Source organism: Geotrypetes seraphini, chromosome 14 (genome assembly GCF_902459505.1).
Source record: "Geotrypetes seraphini chromosome 14, aGeoSer1.1, whole genome shotgun sequence".
Classification (NCBI taxonomy): domain Eukaryota; kingdom Metazoa; phylum Chordata; class Amphibia; order Gymnophiona; family Dermophiidae; genus Geotrypetes; species Geotrypetes seraphini.
The window spans coordinates 11,466,582-11,479,941 of record NC_047097.1 but is presented as its reverse complement, the minus strand read 5'-3'; the positions used below and the strand labels follow the sequence as shown (position 1 = coordinate 11,479,941).

At 45.8% G+C, this 13,360-nt stretch overlaps 1 protein-coding gene across 1 annotated transcript in view; it reads left to right on the top strand.

Annotated features, from left to right (window-relative positions):
- SHF (Src homology 2 domain containing F) overlaps positions 1-13,360 on the top strand; it is a 407,737-nt gene that overhangs the window by 50,363 nt on the left and 344,014 nt on the right. The gene's annotated exons all lie outside the window — the stretch shown is intronic.

Genomic DNA, 13,360 nt, shown 5'->3' with positions numbered 1-13,360 from the left:
GTAGTCGCAGCAACCTTACGCTCCCAGGGCCTCCAGGTATTCCCCTACCTGGACGACTGGCTGATCAAAGCCCCGTCCAGGGAAGCGGTTATCTCAGCGACCCAACAGACTATTACCTACCTACAAAGTCTGGGGTTCGAGATAAACTTCCCAAAATCCCAACTACGCCCCTCCCAGTCCCTACAGTTCATCGGGGCCACGCTGGACACGGTTCGCCTCCGTTCCTTCCTCCCCCCTCCGCGTCTAGAGGCGTTAGTAAGTCTGAGTCGAAGGTTTTCCCTGCTGACCTCGGTATCAGCTTCTGGGCCACATGGCCTCCACCGTCCACGTCACACCCTTCGCCCGCCTCCATCTGAGAATTCCTCAATGGACCTTGGCCTCTCAATGGCGTCAAGACCGGGACCCGATCGACCGCCCCGTGACAGTGACGCCTTCTTTGAAACGATCGCTCCGCTGGTGGGCCGACTCTTCAAATCTTTCCAAAGGTTTGCTCTTCCTCACCCCACCTCACAGCAAGATACTCACCACGGACTCGTTGGAGTACGCTTGGGGAGCCCATCTAGACGGCCTACGCACTCAAGGGATGTGGTCAGCAGAAGACCGTCGCTGCCACATCAACGTGCTAGAGCTTCGGGCCATCTATCTCGCAGCTGTAGCTTTTCAACATCTGCTCCACGACCGAGTGGTTCTCATCCGAACCGACAACCAAGTAGCAATGTACTACGTAAACAAACAAGGGGGAACAGGGTCTTGGTCCCTTTGCCGGGAAGCCCTGCGCCTCTGGAAATGGGCAATCTCCAACAACACCTTCCTTCGAGCTGTGTACATACAAGGAGAACAAAACTGTCTGGCGGACAGACTCAGCCGCCTCCTCCAGCCACATGAGTGGTCACTGCACTCTCAGATCCTACGACAGGTGTTCGAAAAGTGGGGGACGCCTCAAATAGATCTATTCGCATCCCCCCACAACCACAAGCTGCCTCTCTTCTGCTCCCGGATGTACTCCCCAGACCGGCTCGAGGCCGACGCCTTCCTCCTCGACTGGGAGGGAAGGTTCCTGTACGCGTTCCCGCCGTTTCCTCTGATACTGCGGACGCTTGTCCACCTGAAAACAGTACAAGCCACCCTGATCCTGATTGCCCCTCGCTGGCCACGCCAGCCGTGGTTTTCCCTTCTACTTCAACTCAGTGTCAGAGATCCACTGCCTCTGCCTCTGTTTCCCTCTCTACTATCACAGGGTCAGGGTTCGCTGTTACATCCCAATCTTCAATCTCTTCATCTGAATGCTTGGTTTCTCTCCCCCTGACTGCTCTCCCCGTGTCTCAATCAGTCAAGGAGATATTGGAGGCCTCTAGAAAGGCCTCGACGAGAACCTGCTACTCCCAAAATTGGACCAGATTCTCAACCTGGTGCTCCTCCCACAGCCAGGACCCGGTGTCGGTCCCCGTCCCTCTGGTCCTTGACTACTTACTTCAATTATCTCATTCCGGCCTAAAGACCAACTCCATTTGAGTACACCTCAGTGCGATTGCGGCCTTTCATCAGCCCCTGGAAGGGAAAGCCCTCTCGCTCCATCCCTTAGTCTCTCGCTTCATGAAGGGTCTTCTGAACGTCCACCCTCCTCTCAAACCCCCCCCGGTGGTTTGGGACCTTAACGTGGTTCTGGCTCAACTAATGAAACCTCCATTTGAGCCCCTAGACAAATGCCATCCAAAATTCCTCACTTGGAAGGTGATTTTCCTGCTCGCGCTCACTTCCGCCCGGCGGGTTAGTGAGTTACAAGCTCTGGTAGCGGACCCACCCTTCACGGTATTCCATCACGACAAGGTGGTACTCCGCACCCATCCAAAGTTCTTACCTAAAGTAGTGTCTGATTTTCATCTCAATCAGTCCATTGTCTTGCCTGTGTTTTTTCCCAAGCCCCACTCTCACCCCGGAGAAGTGGCGCTCCACACTCTTGACTGCAAGAGAGCGTTGGCCTTTTACCTCCAACGCACTCAGTCACACCAGAAAGTCCCACAACTGTTTTTGTCCTTCGACCCAAACCGGTTAGGTCACCCAGTTTCCAAACGCACCTTGTCCAACTGGTTGGCCGATTGCATCTCCTTTTGCTACGCTCAGGCTGGTCTCGCGCTGCATGGTCGAGTAACGGGACACAAAGTCCGAGCGATGGCAGCCTCCGTAGCTTTCCTCAGGTCCACACCTATTGAGGAAATCTGCAAGGCTGCCATGTGGTCTTCGGTTCATACCTTCACCTCCCACTACTGTCTGGACTCACTATCCAGGAGCGATGGCCGGTTCGGCCAATTGGTTTTACGAAATCTATTTGCTTAAATTGCCAACTTCCCTCCATCCCTTTTCAGTTAGCTTGGAGGTCACCCACATGTGAGAATATCATGCCTGCTTGTCCTGGGATAAAGCACAGTTACTTACCGTAACAGGTGTTATCCAGGGACAGCAGGCATATATTCTCACAACCCGCCCACCTCCCCGAGGTTGGCTTCTTTGCTAGTTAAGTGAACTGGAGACCACAAGGGGATGCGCCCCCTAGTGGAGCAGGAAGGCACGCATGCGTGGAGCAGCAGAGCAAACTTAAATCTTCAATCAAGTTTGCTTGAAAATGCTTCCGCATCGGGGCTCCGTAGATGACGTCACCCACATGTGAGAATATATGCCTGCTGTCCCTGGATAACACCTGTTACGGTAAGTAACTGTGCTATACGGTCATCACATATTGTGTGAAATGACTAGGGCTTATCCTATCAGACTTTTGCTGTGGGTTTCTGATTTCAGGCAAGGTGCAAGGACACCAACCTATAGATACGAAATGTTTCCCTTCCCCCCGCACTGGAAGCGACATAACCAATTCCTGGCTACGCAGCAGAACTCATTGGTTTAATTTGCAAAATGCAATGTGCCCATTTCCAACACTATGTAGGCGAATATTTGCATAACATCGGTGGTAATGGCAGCCGCTCCTTTTCAAGGATACCTCTGCTAAAATTGAAACCTAGGTGAGGGAATGTAAATTTTTTTTTTTTTTTTTCCATTTGCAATTTCATTTAATAGTCTGAATTATAAGCAGACTGGATTGCAGAATCAGAATGAGAGTTTGACCAGATCTACAGATTAACAGCCCCAGTTTTGAAAGGAACGAGAAGCATGTTCTGGACTTTTAATGGGGGCAATTTCACACCTCTGCAACCAGGCATAAAATTCCTGGGTACTTTTTACCCATGGATTTTACACCAGTTATCCAAGTGAAAGCATTGTCGTAGTTTCCCTTTGAAAGTTCTGCCAAGAAAAAGTACCCACAGAGATATGCACAGCTGTTTTTGACTGTAGATAATTTTTATACCCAAAATTAAGTGTATATTTTCAGAATTATATACTCGGAGGTGTCTCTTCAAAAATGTGGTTGATGTTATGTAGGTTGTGACGTACTCTGTGCAGTGGGTGTACTTTTCCCTACATGTAGTTGGTGAAATTATTGGAAGGTTAGGGAACACCGTGGAAAGCAAGGTTGGAGCAGTAAAAGATGATTCTCTTTCAATAACATGCTGGGGTGGGAACAGCCACCCCCATTGGAGCAGGACTGGCCGTGGCCACCATTGCAGTAGGCTTCAATGCAGCACTGGGAGCTTACGGCTACCACCAGTATGATGGTAAAATAATGTTGTTTTGCTTGGCAGCTGCCCATCTCTGCCAGGTGGGTAATTTTTGCAAATGACTTTTTTCTCGGGTAAAAGCCTTTTTCAGTGTGTAAATGGCCTTTGAAAACTGATCTCCATGGAGGTATTTTTCTAAACACTTTTCCCCATGTGTGGCCGTGTGCATACTTAAAAAGCCTTTTTGAAGATACAGGCTGGCGTAAATGTGCACGCCTTGTCAAAATGGCGTGTACTTTGCTGGTAGGCGTAGCCACGGCCACAGTCTGGCCAAGCATTGCTGGAGTTTGCAGCTATGCACTTTGATGATAAATTACTGAAATTGGCACACACACACACTTGTGAACTTTGAACATTAATACTTCCTTTCAAGCATTCAACGCACCAATTATAAAGACAGGGAGGTACTTTTTCTAATGACACATAAATGCGTAAGCAGGTGCCTCCTGGCCCACTTAACCTAGATGCCTTGTTATAACATTTCTCTCCTAAAATGGAATTTCATGTTTGGGGCAGAGAGCATTGGACTGTGGGGCTCATTTTCAAAAACGATAGAGTTCCAAAAGACTGCACAAACCGGCACTTGGACGTTTTGATTGGTATGACAGCCAAGTGGCCATTTTCAAAACTGACTTTCTAGACCAATGTTCTTCAACCTTTTTACACCTATGGACCGGCAGAAATAAAAGAATTATTTTGTGGACCGGCATCGGTCTTCAGACTGGGATTGAAGAACACTGAGCTAAGTCATGGGCCATCTGGAAGCCTTCCCTCTGATGTTGCGACATCAGAGAGAAGGCTTCCAGTTCAGGCGCAGGACGTGCGTAGGAGCCGCTGCCCGTGGCTTTGTGCACTGAGTCAGTGAGGAAGAGGGAGCCGGGCCGAAGAAAACACCGTATCAGTCGCACCGAGAACCGGCAATTGAAGGACACTGTTTTGGGCCTGATGCACATGCCGGCCCTGTGGACCGGCAGGAAATTTCTGTGGACTGGCACTGGTCCATGGACTGGTGGTTGAAGAACATTGTTCTAGACGTCTTTCTGGCCATTATGTCTCCAGTATGCCTAAATCTTAAGGGGGTATGATTTTGTTTGATTAAGGTGTACATCCATACTGTCCTTTTTTGATATATTTATGGAAGTATTAATGCACAAGCAAAAAATTGACTCTTAAAAACTCCACAGAAAATGCAAGTCCAGCAGAAACACAAAACGCTGTGGAGATGGTGATGTACAAGATGCGGGCTTTATTAAAAATACAATTTAATAATCCACATAAAATATATCTAGGTCCCAAAATATGGGAGCTATAGACCCAACATGGTACGTGTTTCGACGATGATGTCTTTCCTCAGGAGTCGCTAAAGATCCAGATATAAAAGCTCGTGGATTAATAACTAAAAACAAACTAAATTGTGACTCTGCGCGGATGAGAAATTGTCAAGAGCGGGAGAAAAAAAATATTAATGATCATTAACAACTTTATATGTTAATCTACTGTTTAATTTGTTTTGTTTGGTTTTATCTTTTGTTCATACATATGATCTATACCAGGGGTGCCCACACTTTTTGGGCTTGCGAGCTACTTTTAAAATGACCAAGTCAAAATGATCTACCAACAATAAAATTAAAAAAAAAAACACAAAGCACACTGTTTGCATAGAATTGTTAATTATCATTCCTATTCCAGGGTTTTTCAAAGAGGTCAAAGCAGATGACTCTATGCACTGTCACCTCACTAACAACCATACAAAAACAGACAAATACCCCCCTCCCTTTTTACTAAACCACGATAGCAGTTTTTAGCGCAGGGAGCTGCGCTGAATGCCCAGCGCTGCTCTCGACGCTCATAGGCTCCCTGCGCTAAAAACCTCTATTGCGGTTTAGTAAAAGGGGACCACAGTGTAAAATATAGACAGCAGATATAAATTCAGATACATTTTGATCACTAAATTTAAAATAAAATCATTTTTCCTACCTTGGCTGGTGATTTCATGAGTCTCTGGTTACACTTTCTTCTTCTGACTGTGCATCCAATCTTTCTTCCCTTCTTTTAGCCTGTATGCTTCCTCTCCTCCTGACCTCATTCCCCCCCCCCCAACGTTTTCTTCCTCTCTCCCTGCCCTCTCTTTCTTTCTCTCTTCATGCCCCCTTTCTTTTTTTCTGTTTCTCTTCTTTCCTTCTGTCTTCCTGCCTGCCCTCTTTCTCCCTCCCTGCCCTCCCCCAAGCAACTGCCGCTGCCATCGGATAACAGGCCCCCAAAGCCGCTGGCCGCCGGCCAAGCTCTCCCTGCTTCGGGCCCACCAGCATTCCTCTCCCCGACGTCAATTCTGCCGTCGGAGAGGAAGTTCCGTTAGCCAGAACTTCCTCTCCGACAGCAGAATTGACGTCGGGGAGAGGAAGGCTGATCGGCCCAAGATCGACCTATTGGGAAAAATGCTGCCGGGTCCTGCCTTTGAGGAAACAGAAAGTAGGCAGGACCTGGCAGCAAGAAGAGCAAATCGCAAGCTTCACTGACCTGTCTCCCGCTTTAGCCCGCGAACGGGGCTCTAACATGTGCGTGCCGGCTTCCCTTCTCTCCCCCCCCCCCTCCTCGACATAACTTCCGGTTTCAGAGGGAAGAGAAGGGAAGCCGGTACAAGCACACGTTAGCTCCCGGAGCATAAGTTCTCCAAGCCGGTTTTTTTTTAAATGTTGAGCAGCGGCGGAAACAGCAGAATTCAGGAGCGGGCCAGTCAGGAGGGGAAAAAAGAGAAGGGAAGAAGGGAACCCACTCTGCGATCGACTGGGGTCGCCTGAGCGAGTGACCTGTCGATCGCGATCGACGTATTAGGCACTCCTGATCTATACTATATTGTATTGTATTGAGATTTACATATGTATGATTTTTTTTTTCTTTAAATACCAATAAAAATCATTAAAATAATAAAAAAAAAAAAAGGCGGTATGTTAGAGGTGTGTTTAGGATTTGGACGTTCTGCAGGAATAATCAAACTTTTAATAAAATATCCAGGGCATCATTTTAAACATTTGGGGCTAGACCTGCTTTAAAAATGAGTGAGTCAAAGAAAGGTATCCAAATTGACCAAATGATCAAGTGGTCACCGACCCCCCCCCCCCCCAAAGATGTGAAGGAGACAGTACATTCCAGCCTGTATTACAGCTTCAGATGACCACACATACGCAGCTCAGCAGATCAGAGGGGCACTCTTAAGGGCTACTGCAGTGAACGTCGCATTAAAAAATCCCAGGTACACATCACTTTAACCTGCTTATTATATGGCGAGTCCTGCAAAACCTACTGTTCCTACATAAAGATGACACCTGCAAGCATAAGGGCTATTGTGGTGTACAGGTGTGTACAGTAAATTTGGGATGGATTTTGGAGGGGTCACCATACAATAATAGGTACATATAATAGTGACATATGTACCTGGGACTTTTAATGTGGCATTCACTGAGGTACCCCCTAGAGTTCCCCTCTGCTCTCTGCTCAGCTGTCTGTGGCCAGTTTGCTTAAAATGCTGGCGGCTTGGACATCCCAATAGCTTCTTTTCGTGTTTTTCATGTGAATGTTTTCGTATTCGAAAATGGCCAAGAAAGAAAGATGCACTAAGGGCCAAAACTTGTAGATAGATCTTTTTTTTTTTTTTTTTTTTTTAATCTTTATTCATTTTTAAACTTATAATAAGTGTGATAACATATCCATACAAATAACCATAAATATATCATTTAATAATCAACAATGATACATATAATATTCTCTTATCTCCCCCCCTCCCCACCCTTATCTATCATATAATCAAAGCTTATACAACATGTAACAATAAACATACCCTCCCTCCCACCCCATAATTGAACTTGTAAATTTAAGGGAAACAAGATTTTTCTAATCATTACAATACTTTTTTAATGGCTCCCAAATATCTTGAAATTTCCTGAAACAACCCTGTTGTATTGCAATAAGTCTCTCCATTTTATAAATATGACATAAGGATAGATCATTAAAAAAAAAAAAAAAATAGACATTTTGCAGTTTTGAAAATGGACATTTTCTCTACTGGATTTCTGATGTCTTTCCCAAAACATCCAAACTCAGACTTAGACGTCGTGTTGAAAATGCCCCTCTGTGTCTTGCAATTTGGGTGTCATTAGCATGTGTTAACAGCTCACATGGCACATTTTGTGGAATAGTTAACTACACCTTGCAATCTAGATGGTGGCCCTAAACAAGGGGTGAGGGTCAGGCATTTTGATGTACTGCCTTTCTGTGGTACAACCAAAGCAGCTTACATATTATGGGGCTTAATTTCTGAGGGAATTGCCTGGAATGCAGTTCCGCCACCACTTTTCAGACTCCAGAGTAGAACTTTGCTTCAGTACATACCTCCCTTTCAGGGAGCAGGGGGAGACAGAGTGAACAGGGAGCAGAGAACAGTCACTGTACTCCCTTATTCAGTCCCTCTTTAAGCCCTGCATATTATATACAGGTAGCAAATATCCAGATTTTCTTTACATGCCATAGGTGGTATTAACCCCCCCCCCCCAAAAAAAAAAACCCTGAAGTATTTTTATAAGAACATAAGAATTGCCGCTGCTGGGTCAGACCCGTGGTCCATCGTGCACAGTAGTCCGCTCCCGTGGCGGCCCTTAGGTCAAAGACCAGTGCCCTAACTGAGACTAGCCCTACCTGCGTACGTTCTGGTTCAGCAGGAACTTGTCTAACTTTGTCCTGAATCCCTGGAGGGTCTTTTCCCCTATAACAGCCTCCAGAAGAGCGTTCCAGTTTTCCACCACTTTCTGGGTGAAGAAGAATTTCCTTACGTTTGTAAGAAATCGATCCCCTTTTAACTTTAGAGAGTGCCCTCTCGTTCTCTCTACCTTGGAGAGGGTGAACAACCTGCCTTTATCTACTAAGTCTATTCCCTTCATTATCTTGAATGCTTCGATCATGTCCCCTCTGTCTCCTCTTTTCAAGGGAGAAGAGGCCCAGTTTCTCTAATCTCTCACTGTACGGCAACTCCTCCAACCCCTTAACCATTTTAGTCGCTCTTCTCTGAACCCTTTCGAGTAGTACAATGTCCTTCTTCATGTACGGCGACCAGTGCTGGGGTCTAGTATGATATTCAATAAGGTGTGGAGCCCATTGACTGCATATGTTTAATTGCAATGAATGTCAGGTATCTCCCTCTTTACAGATTCCTTGCACATCCAGGGGGAGAGGGGAAGGTATTTGGGATTGCTAAAGGTAGTTATCTATAATATTGCAATAATATATGCATATGCAGTGTAATAGTTATGTGCAGAAGGGAGGGAGAAAAGGATTGGTAATGTATTAATTTTGTGTATTTTAAGTGAGTTATGTATAATGCTCATGTTTTATATAATTGTATTGCACTGTCAAAATTGAAAATCAATAAAAAATTAAGCATGAACCCTTTCGAGTAGCACTATGTCCTTCTTCATATACGGCGACCAGTGCTGGACGCAGTACTCCAGGTGGGGGGGGGGTCAATATTTTTAATCTTGTATATCATCTCTTCATATGTAAACAATTAGAAGCAATCAACAGATTACTATATATACTTGCCTACAAGCTGATCCAGGGGAGTCAAAGTCCCTCCTTGAGGGCCGCAATTCAGTCGGGTTTTCAGGATTTCCCCCATGAATATGCATGAGATCTATTTGCATGTACTGCTTTCATTGTATGCTAATAGATCTCATGCATATTCTTGGGGGAAATCCTGAAAACCTGATTAGATTGCGGCCCTCGAGGAGGGACTTTGAAACCCCTGAGCTGATCCCATGCACAAGTTGAGGAGAAGGGAAAAGGAATGGTTCTGTGGTTACTAGTGCTGCCCAATTTCCAATTCGAATCGATTCACCGATTCACTTCAGGTGAATCGATTCGAATCGATTCATAAAAAAAAAAAATCGGCCTGGCCAATTCAGGGCCCAAACCTCCTCCCCATGTCTTCAAGTCTCCTAAAGCAAGAGCGGCAGCGCTGCCTCTTGCTGGCCGTCCACTGCTGCTCCTGCTTGAGGGGGGAGGGTCAGTCGGATAGTGCGGCAGTTCGTCAGCTGTGGGTTTCCTGTTTCGGTTTCATTTTTTTCGCTAATTAAAAGGGACCGAGCGTGCCTTAGAGCCGCCCATAGGAATTCATGCGCCGGGCTCGATGTTGAAGGAAAAACAACAGTAGTAGGCCCAGGAAGCGGGCGCAGGATTCCTCTCCCCCCCTCGCCCCCCTCTGTTACACTGAGCAATATGGAGGAACTGGTGGTGGAGGTTCTGGGATCGAATGTAGCCTTTTACAAGGTATCGGAGATACGCCCACCATTTAATTGGAGTGTTTTCTTTTGGCTCCTGCTTTCCGGTGGCTGCTGCACAGGTCCCTTTGCATTTTCGCACTACATAACTTGATTATAAGTTCATCTGCTACGATCCCAGTCACATTATATTTGAATCCAGAAGAGGTCCTAGAAGCCCGGCACCCCCAGGAATCAGCACATGATGAGTTGTCAGAGGATGGTGGAGGGAAACCTTCAGAGCCCCTCTCCAAACCTCAGGGGCATATAGATGTTACCCTATACAAGTAACATTCTCCTTTTGTAAAATTCCTTTTTAAATGTGCATCATTCCACTTTCACTTTCCGTGTACTGCTAATTTCTTTTGGAATAAGACTAGAGCAAGATTAATCACGGCAAAAGGGAACCTAGAAGAGGCATTTAGGCCTGGTCATAGAAGTAGGGAAGGGTGGGGGGGCAATAATCTCTAGCTTTGCCACAGTCATAAGGGGAGGGAGATGTATTTGAAACATAAGAAGTTGCTGTACTATCTGTCTAATAATTCTGTCATTTTTTGAATTTTTCTGCTTTGCTTTCACTCTAGTAGCTCAGGTCTAGAAGTGTACTGGCCTGTAGATGAATTGTAACACGACATGTTTCTGAGGTGGAGCTCTTTTGTGTGTGTTTCAGATGAGCTGAGTCGGAAAGAATTTGTGAGGAAGAATTTATCAGACTGCTGAAGTGCTGCCATTTGTTGCCTTTGTGACATAGTAACATAGTAGATGACGGCAGATAACGACCTGAATGTGTGATGGGATATCTAGATTTTAGCTGCACTGACTTTACCTATGAAATGTTAGCACTGCAAATCAGTAGCTAAAGTAGAAATCCATTTTTTTTTTTGGGGGGGGGGACGGAGGGAGAGGGAGACAACCAAGTAGAACAGCCTGCAGAGGATCGCCAGCGCTGTAGTGATCCTAGCAGGTTGTTGTGATTTGAATAATGACCAGACAACAAAAGGTAGAAAAATAATTTTTTTTTCTGTTTTGTGATTACAATATGTCAGATTTGAAATGTGTATCCTGCCAGAGCTGGTCTTAGACCGTGAACGTGAGCTAGGATTTAATAGAGAGAGGAAAAGTCTGTTTTGTTTACACCACAGTGCCAGTGTGGGTAGGAGAGGGCAAAGGGGGTAAAGAGGCTATAAAATAAACCCACCAGGATTTAAAAAAAACAAAAACACAAGAAAACCCACCCAATTGGGCAGGAAAATCGAATCGGAAAATCGATTCAATAGGCTGAATCGAATCAAAATTTTTTTTTCCTGAATTGGGCAGCACTAGTGGTTACAATCAAAGCAGTTTACATATTACTGTATAAACAGGTACTCCCTGTTCGACATAGACTCTCACAAACGCCCTACCTCCGACCTCCCTCCCTCCGCAATCACTCTAGCCGACCACTTCGCGAACAAAATCCACACTCTAAAACTGTCTCTTGCAGCTCACAGCCCCAAACCCCCACTCAACCTACACGCAGCAGATACAGAAGGTTCAATAGCCGACATGTCCTGGACCTCCTTTGAAAATCCTGACTGGAATCTATTCCTCGAACTTTATTCTAAATATGCCAACTCCAACTGCCTATTAGACACTTGTCCTCCCACCATCATGAAATGCGCCCCCCCATCATTCAAAGCAGAACTCTTCAATTGGGTATCTCTATGCCTGTCCACTGGACACTTCCCGTCCGAACTTGGCCACATCCTCATTTCCCCTATCCCTAAACAATCCAAGGATCCAATCTCTTCCATCACCAACTACAGACCCATCGCCAACATACCACTCTTCCAAAAACTCATGGAAGGTCTTGTCAACAACAACCTTACGAATTACCTTGACAAGTTCAATATTCTTCATGACTCCCAGTCCGGTTTCCGCCTAAATCATAGCACCGAAACCGTCCTAGCTGCCCTGACAAATTACCTCCTCCACCTGTTCTCACTGGGCAAAAGCGCCCTGATACTTCAATTCGATCTGAGCAGTGCCTTCGACCTGGTCGACCACGACATTATGCTCAACTGCCTTGACTCCATCGGCATCTCCGGACAGGTAATAGATTGGTTCACAGGCTTCCTAACCAACCGTACCTACCAGGTCCACAGTAATGGAGCCTTCTCCCACCACTGGCGTAACCCTTGTGGAGTCCCACAAGGCTCTCCCCTATCCCCCTCCCTATTCAATATTTACTTGACCCCTCTGGCACGAAGCCTAGCAAACTCAAACCTAAAATCGTTCATATATGCAGATGACATCACCATCATTGTTCCCACTACCTCACTCACTCTAGAAACGGAAAAACTCATCTCATCTATCCTCACCAAGTTAGAACTGTGGACCTCAAAACTCAAATTAAAATTGAACTCTGAAAAAACCAAAATCTTCCTAGTGAGTCCCAACCATAAATTAACAAACACTTCCCTCAGATTGAATGGGCTAGATTACCCTATCCTATCCACCATAAAAATCCTTGGAGTCATCCTGGACCGCACCCTGACCTTCGATGACCATACCAGTGCCCAGGTGAAAAAATGTTTCTGTACCCTCTGGAAACTGCGCACCATCAAACGTTACTTCAACCACCAAGCCTTCCGTCTACTCGTTCAATCTCTGGTATTAAGCATATTAGACTACTGCAACATTATTTACCTGGGATCCTATAAAAATACCATCAAACGTCTTAGAACAGTCCAAAATGCGGCCGTCCGCCTCATCTATGATCTCAAAAAATACGACCATGTTAGCCCCTACTACACCAAACCCCATTGGCTCCCAGTAGAGGCAAGGATCATCTTTAAGTTCGCCTGCCTCTGTTTCAAAACTCTAACAGGATCTTCCCCAATCTACTTGTCTGAGCACCTTGAAATAGCAGGCCCCTCTCGCACACGAAACGACCACTTATTCACCTTTCCCTCCCTAAAAGGCTGCCTCTACAAGAGATTCATTGATAGAACCCTAGCATTCCAAGCGGGCAAATGGAACAATTGCCTTACCGCCCTCATCTCCAACTCCCCGCCCTACTACCTGTTCAAGAAGTCACTAAAAACCTACCTCTTTGACAGATTCCGCTAACGCTGCCTTCCCTCCTTCCCTGCACCCTCCTGACCTCGATATGCCTCAATTCCCTCTGACTTCGCCCCCCTCCCAAGCCACTATGGCCTCTCTTACTCAATATCTGTCTTATCTAATTGCCCTGCCTTTTCATAGCCTCATATTTAACATCACTGTAAATGTATCACCGCTATAACATGTAACATCGCTGTATACGTACAGTCTCTTCTTTAGTATATGCCTTTTTATTACTGCCATTTATGTAACATCTCTGTAAATATTACAGTGTTGTTATAT